Source organism: Cucurbita pepo, chromosome 6 (genome assembly GCF_057944985.1).
Source record: "Cucurbita pepo subsp. pepo isolate OVF chromosome 6, ASM5794498v1, whole genome shotgun sequence".
NCBI lineage: Eukaryota > Viridiplantae > Streptophyta > Magnoliopsida > Cucurbitales > Cucurbitaceae > Cucurbita > Cucurbita pepo.
Window position 1 is genome coordinate 8,394,299 of NC_141803.1, and position 8,540 is coordinate 8,402,838.

At 34.8% G+C, this 8,540-nt stretch overlaps 1 non-coding gene across 1 annotated transcript; it reads right to left on the bottom strand.

The window, feature by feature from the left end:
* Positions 1 to 514: 514 nt before the first annotated feature.
* LOC147792258 (U5 spliceosomal RNA) lies at positions 515 to 632 on the bottom strand. The gene has a single exon (XR_015421570.1). It is a non-coding gene; the product is annotated as a U5 spliceosomal RNA (small nuclear RNA).
* Between the last annotated feature and the right edge of the window lie 7,908 nt (positions 633 to 8,540).

An 8,540-nucleotide genomic window follows, 5' to 3' on the forward strand; every position in this document is an offset into this window, starting at 1 on the left:
GGTGTCAAAATTACTTGAACTAGGTGTTGAAATTACTCGATCGATCTAGGTGTCGAAATTACTCGAACTAGGTGTTGAAATTACTCGATCGATCTACGTGTTGAAATTACTCGAACTAGGTGTTGAAATTACTTGATCGATCTAGGTGTTGAAATTACTTGATCGATCTAGGTGTTGAAATTACTTGATCGATCTAGGTGTTGAAATTACTCGATCGATCTAGGTGTCGAAATTACTCAATCGATCTAGGTGTCGAAATTACTCGATCGATCTAGGTGTCGAAATTACTCGAAACTCAGTATGCCGGTTCCAAAAGTGAAAAATCAGAATGCAGATAATGATGTTTCTCAATAAGATGGCTGCCTTGTAGAATGTCGAACATGAAGAGTTAGAGATAGAGAGAACTATAATTCAAAAAATATGGAAATGAAATTAAGAAAATATTAAACGTGCAATTAAAATAAACACAGTTAAATAATTATTTAAAAACAATAATTTGAACTGAGTTATGGGAATTTCTTAATGAAAAGAAACACCTCCAAAAATAGGCGTATGCCGGTGCGCGCAGCGTGCACACGGTATTCTTTAGTAAAAGGCGAAAGAATAGTTCGCTCTGTGCTCACCGCCCGGCTCCGTAAGTTTTCTGAAGCCAGGAGATACCATTTTATACCTCAAGCTCGTGTCCCAATTTCTGACTTGGCCGATGTGGGAACTTGAAGATTCTTAATGGGCCAACCACTTTGAAGGCCCAAACCAAAAGTCCATTCGCCAATTACACTTATTCTAAAATTTAAATTAATCAATTAATAATGTTCAATAAAATTTATTTGAGGGAAGCTCCCAAACTTTTAGGAAACACAAAAACAGAATAATTTTCAATAAAATTATCTAATATTTTAAATATAAGGAGGAAGGATCGAGCAAGGGTAATGCGGCGGAGGAACCACCGCTTGCGGTGGTCGCATCCGTCACGCCGGTGATGAAATTCAGTGGTTGCGCTCCACTACTACTCCCACCACCACCACCGGATGAGGTCTCAGCCGGTGGAATGTAATTAGTTTCGGGTCCTTGATCGTATAGAATTCCCTTGAAAACATGTCCTCCGATATTGACCGCCGTTTGATACGCGTATTGATCGTCGGATTTGTCGGTGGAGCTCACACGAACGCAACGGAATACTGCTGGTGAGTTCAACTCCGCCGGGAAATTCCTAATTTCTAACCCTAAAAAATTAAATTCAAAATTTTATTAGAAAAAAAAGGAAGATTAGGGATTAAACACAGAGGATGAACTCGTCACGAATACTGCATAAAATTAATTTATATTAAAAGTAATCATTGTTGAAAGAGCAGAAACAAAATAATATCAACTTTAAACCAACGAAATAATATCTAACCTAAGTGCTACAATTTAAATAAGAATACAATTACCCTAGCTTCGATTCCATGACCTTCACAGCAACGTCGTCATCCGTACAAGGGTACCTTACCTTTCCCTGAAAAATAAGAGTAGAACATGATTTGAGTGTTTTATGATATATTCACTAAGTAAACTCACTATTGGGATTAGGAAATGTAATTATATGTAATCATGGTTGAGACCTATCCTTTAATTATCATCATGGCCTTGGTCTCACTTTCAAGTTCGGGCAGAAATTGGATGTGATGTACTACTCTACATACGATCCTTGCATGCATGCATGGACTACAAAATGAGTTCGTATACGTATCATTTGACCTAGCCTTCAACTAGTGTACCCTCACGCCACAAAAAAAAATTGACATAAATCATGTCATATACGTATGATGCAGGTCATAACTCTGTTCTTTCATGAATAACATACTTTATTTAACAGTATTTCATAATCTTGACATAAACATGTTATCATGGTGTGTGTAGCATAACCTAGAGAAGTATTATGTATCATAAAACACGAGTGCAATAACTCAAAATAAGGATAAAACTAACCCAAGAAAACCAAGAGAATGAATTCATGCATTTAAGTTAATTTAAGTTAAGGCATTTGAAAAAGGATTGGAAAAGAAGAGGCAAAGGAAAACACGAAAAATGAATTTTTTTTTTTCAATTTATAAGGAACTTTCTGCATTTTTAATTCATTTTCTAGAATGAATTTTAATATGCTCAAGAAAGGAAAAATGACACTAAATATTCCACTCAAATTTGTGGGATTATGTGGCAAACAAGTAAGTTTGGTTAAATCATATATTGACGCTCAATATTTCACTATCTCAAACATGGATTTTTTTATTAAGTGCCGTCAACCTTTTGACTTTTCTTTATTTTAATTCAACAATTAATTTAAAGAGTTAATTCCAAATCAAAATAATATTAAAGATTAATTAAACAATTTAATTAATATTTAACATTAATCCCAATCAATTCAAGCACATATTGAATCCCTATCCATAATTAAAATATTTAAATCTTATTTAAATATCTCCAATTCTCTCCTTTTGTTTAATTCATAATTAAAAAAAAAATGCGGTTAAATATATCGTATATATTTAGCTTATATTCCATAATTTGAATTCGAACACTTCGAACTCACTTGTCGCACTGTTCTAATGTTTAGTCCGATATGAGCTAGCAGGGGACCTAATGGGACCTATAGATCATGGGCTCCAACGATCCGAGATTAACCAACTAAACTCATTAGCCTTGTTAACCAACATTCGTTAATTGTTAGGACACTCCACTATAGCCTAGTAGTTGCACTCCCTTCACTATAGATATTTTTCTATTCATTTGATATAACCATGATTAGTAAGTCGATCCTTCACAGGTTGTTCGTAACTAGAGCTGGGTCTATTTACCATTTTACCCTAAAGTTACTTCTTGTTCCTTAGTCCCACTGATCCTCTAATGAACAATTGGTTTGTGGTCCAACCACCAAACAGAATCCCTCTCGGGCCAATGAGAGGGTGGGGCCCCTTGTTCAAGACCTGGAGTAAGTACATAAGAGAACAACCTCTCAACTATTCTTAAAAGCGGGTAGGAGTGAATTCCATCTTACACCCTATGTCCCCAACTATTCACCCAGTCTTACCCCCTGAAATTGGTGGCTTATTGAGTCGGCGAACTCGGGCCACTCTCACCCATGCAAATCTATGGATAACTTCGAATAAATAGGAGTTCACAGTTAGCTGAGGATTAAGATCGAGTTACCTAGGTCATCGAATGAAAAAATCAGTCTCAACAGTAAACGACATTATAAAGTGAGAGTAGTTTTCTTCATGGTCTGATCTTAAGCAATACTCATTGCATAGGACGCCCCACCCACATGTCTCCACATGTACAATTTAGTGATCACATTGTTTATATCATATACCAAAGTAGGCCGCATTCATAGTGTCCCCAAAATAAGGTACTCAGCCTTATCCCTTTACTATAGATCATTTTGACTATATACTTGAACTTGATTCACTCTTATGTCTCTACATATAGTTCCAGTAATCGTACTATAGCCAGAGTATTCTTAGTTTATTAGATTTAGATTAATGATCGTAAAATTCACTTTATTCAATAATAATCTTTACTGAATAAACATCAATAATAACTTTATTGAAAACAGAATATGTTTTTGTTTACAAACTATGAGTTTTAGGCCATAAAATCCAACACAATCAACGTCAAATATACATGTCGATCAATGCAAAGAAGACAAGTTGATGCAACTACTCATGGGGCTCAATGAGTCGTATAAAACGGTGAGATCTAACATATTGATGATGACTCCATTACCTAATGTGAGGCAAGCCTATTCATTACTTGTACATGAAGAGATGCAGCGTCAGGTAACTTTTGAACCTACTGAGAATTTCTCGAATGCATCAGCAGTGCGGAAGAAAACCACATATTCAAAATTTGTCAAAGACGAATCATGTGAACACGTACATGAAGAGATGCAGCGTCAGGTAACTTTTGAACCTACTGAGAATTTCTCGAATGCATCAGCAGTGCGGAAGAAAACCACATATTCAAAATTTGTCAAAGACGAATCATGTGAACACTGCAATAAAAGTTGTCATACAATTGATCAATGTCTAATCTTTAAGTCTCAGTGAAAATTTTGTGATAGAAGGGGACATACAGAAGATCGATGTCGACAGAAAAATAATTCTGGAAGGGTAGTACAAGTCAATCAATGGAACAATCGTGGACATCGATCATCTGCAAATATGGCCGATGTTTCTCAGTTGAATACAGAAGAACAGTCACCTAATTCCATTCCAAATTTTTCGTCTGAGCAATTACAACAGTTAACACAAGCCTTATCTGCACTCAATCATCGTCCTTTTGGTAATCCTGACAATAACATCAATGCTACATGTTTGTTTCCAGTATCTGCATTATCTATTAACTCTACAAATTCTAATCCATGGATTCAAGATAGTGGAGCTACGGATCATATAATATCCAAAGCTTCTGTTATGACTGAACCAAAGGCTACCACCATATCTATAATAAATTTGCCTAATGGAGGGACAACACATGTGTCACATACTGGCAATGTTTCCTTTAATACTCACCTTAAATTAAACAATGTTTTATGTGTGCCTTCATTCAATTTAAACCCAATGTTCAACCACAAACTTACCAATGACTTGAAATGTTATGTCACCTTCTATCCTGATTCTTGTGTTATGCAGGACTTGGCTACGGGGAGGATGATTGGCTCGGGTGAACAATTCGGAGGTCTCTATCGTATTTCTCCATCTCCAATCAAATCTTTAGCTCACCAAGTATCTCAGTCATCTTATTTGTGGCATTTACGCCTATGTCATCCTTTTTTTTCTCGTTTTAAATTTCTAGCAGAGCAATTGCATCTTAATAATGATATTTTTCTCATAACGGTAGTATTTGCTCATTAACAAAACAAACTATGTTGTCTTTCCCAAGAAGCTCAATAACAACCCATTCTGCGTTTCATTTGTTACATTGGGATGTTTGGGACCACATAAAATAACAACTCATTCTGGTTTGCATTTTTTTCTCACTATTGTTGAGAGAGTTAAATTAGACAATGGGACTGAGTTCCTATCTTTGCAACTATTTTTTACTTCTTGTGACATTGAATTTCAGCGCTCTTGTGGCTATATTCCACAACAAAATGGAGTCGTATAACGCAAACATCGTCATATGCTAGGTCTCCTCTCTTTCAGTCACAAGCTCCACTTAATTTTTGGGGAGAATGCATTAACTACTATTTATCCTATAAATAGAACAACATCACCATTGTTATCTAACAAGACACCCTTTGAAGCAATCTACAAATGACCACCTACATTTCACCCTCTTAAAGTTTTTGGTTGCAAGTGTTATGGAAATGTAGTACAGCCTAAGCAAAAATTTGAACATCGGGCAATTTCTTGTGTTTTTGTAGGATATCCTTGTAGTCACAAAACTTACAAGTTGAATGACATGCAAAATAAGTCATGATGTTAAATTTTGTGAAGATGATTTTCCTTTTTCATCAGCTTCACAAACATTGACATAAGCTCATTCAACTCCCATTTTACCACTTCATGATTCATCCTACTCAAACATCCATTCTATTCCTCCCTCACCTTCTATTCCTTCACCTACTACTTCGTCGTCTACTCTGTCTTCTATTCCCTCTCCAGATTCACCCTATAGTTCTAATCCTATCTCACCTGATACATCAGTTCCACTCTGACGTTATACTCATACCAAACAGCTTTCAGCTTGTTATAATGATTATGAGATGTCTCCTGGAGTCAATCATTTAACCTCTAGCTCAAGTCCCAACACTGGCACCAGCTATCCCCTTCATCATTACCTTTCTTTCTCTCGTTTTTCTCCTACTCAACGTACTTTTCTAGCTCTTATTACAGCCCAGACAGAACCTAAAACCTATGATGAGGCAGTTGGTGACCCATTATGACAACAGGCTATGAATGATGAAATTTCAGCTTTGGAACATAATCATACTTTGTATCTCGTTCCTCTACCACCTGACCATGAAGTTATTGGCAGTCGTTGGGTGTACAAGATTAAACACAACTCTGATGATTCTGTTGAACGTTATAAAGCTCGACTGGTAGCAAAGGGATACACTCATGTTGAGGGTGTTTATTACAAAGAGACATTTTTTCCTGCAGCAAAACTTGTTGATGATAATCTGTTGGCAGACAATGATCTCAAAGAAATTCAACATCTCAAGACTAGTTTACTCGAGAAATTCCTTATCAAAGATTTAGAGAATTTGAAATATTTCCTAGGCATTAAATTTTCTAGGTCTAGAAAAGAAATTTTTATGTCTCAAAGAAAGTATGCTCTAGACATTCTTCAAGACACAGGTCTTATAGAAGCACGTCCAGAAAAATTTCCTATGGAGCAAAATCTGAAACTTTCTTTAACAGAAGGAGAGAAGTTGAATGATTCAAGTAAATATAGACGGTTGATTGGCAGATTAATATATTTTTCCGTTACTAGGCCTGACATAGTTTATTCAGTTCGTATGCTTAGTCAATTTATGCATGAGCTAAGAAAACCGCATTGGGAGGCAGCTCTTCGAGTTCTGAGATACATCAAAGGTTCTCCTGGTCAAGGACTTCTACTACCATCTGAAAACATCTTAAGATTACAAGCATATGAAAATGTGTTAACTTATTTTGGTCATGATTGATAATCAAAACAACTCTATGAGATGCAACATTGCATTAGAAGGATTTTGACGTAGAGTAAATGTAAGGTAGAGCCTTAGGCTTGGGCTAGAGTAGAGGCAAGTCGGTTAGAGTTGTTACATGTATGATTGAACAAAGTTTAAATTCTATATAAGTCATGTTCGGTTAGAGACGAACCTTGTCTAAAGTCTAATGAAGCCATAAAGTTAGGTAAAAAAAAAGGTTTTTCATGATTGTGTCAAAATTGTGACGTTGTATGGTTGAAAATGTACAACTGAGACAATATTCGAAAATGTTAACACAATGTACAGTGTGGGCCATCGAATCAAGTTCACAACCAATTGTTATTAGAAAACAGTCATGGTGTAGTAGTCTCATTTATTTAATTTCCCAACTTTGAGAGAAATTAACGGAAAATGTTGGGTTTATGTAAGGAAATCACAATACAAATATATGATATAAAAGAGACTTTACATTATGTCATAAATGATGAGGTAATAATATATACATTTTCATTGAGAAATGACATATTAGAGGAGGGAAATACGAACTTACCATAATAAGGCATTTCGCAACTCAGATCATAGATGGTAAAAGAACAATTTAAAGGTTCATTATTTTTTAAAACAAATGAAAACCAAGAGTTTCCAAAATTTCTAATTCATTTTGGATTAGAAAGAACAATAAATGGGGTTTTCAAGTAGTTATCAAATTGTTCCAGTCATTTAATAATAAAAAAAAAACAGGAACTATTTCAAATGAACCTTATTTAGCTCATCTAGATCTCTTGGTGGTCGTTTGGTTTAAGGTTTTTTTTATGATGCTTATGAATCAAATAATTATGTTTGGTGTAGTATGGAAAATATTATAAGAAAGAGAGGACCAATTCATCTTAGGATCATGTATTCATGATACGTAGATGTACGACATAGACACTAGTAAAGAGTTAACCAATTCTTCTTAGAATCATGTATAAAACGGTGATTTCTAAATAGGACTTGGGAGCCAAGTGATGAGATATGATGTAACACCCCAACAATAAAGGAAATTAGCTCCAATAAGAACAAGCAGCCCATGTAAGATCCAAAGGATTCAAGAAAAGAAAGAAATTAATTGGTTCAAGCAAGGACAAGAGTCTTAAGCAAGTCATTTCTACACGGTTAGAAGTAATTATAAGAATTTAAGGCCTTTTGACAAAGATTGGAAAGGAAAAAGTAGGTGAAAAGGGCAAAAAGATCATTTTTTTCAATTACCAAGAATCTTTCTCGATTTTTAATTCCTTATCTAGAAGGAATTTCAAGATGGTCGAGAAGGGAAAAATGACTAGCAACATTAAGGGATGAAGGATTTTAAGAAAAATTATGGATGTTTTGAGAAAAATAATAATAAAATATTCTAAACGTGACAAATTATCAAAAAATACCCCTGAAGTTCCACTTAATTACAAAACTGTAATTAAAGAAAATCTACAACCAGATTTGGTATCAGAACAGTCCACCAAAGAAAATCAATCGTATATTCACATCCAATCGTTTTGTAGATCCAATCGTTAAATTTGAAAACCAATGTCGGTAGCACCTTCATCGTTTTAGATATTTCTGACTGAAATTTTAGAAACGTTTAAAATAAAAAACGAGAAAATTCACAACACTTCTAGAACAATCAATGGCAAGCATGATCTATAAATACTAAGTTATGAGCAATGTTTTAAGAAAATAATCTAGTGATGAAGATTCCTAAAATTCAAGTTTGAAACTTTTAGACTATGAATTTTTCTTCCTCATATTTCTTTTAAATTTAAGGGTTGTGATTAATTATTTTCCATCCTAACCAACTCCTACACATTCCATATGGGATTTCCAACAAGTTTCA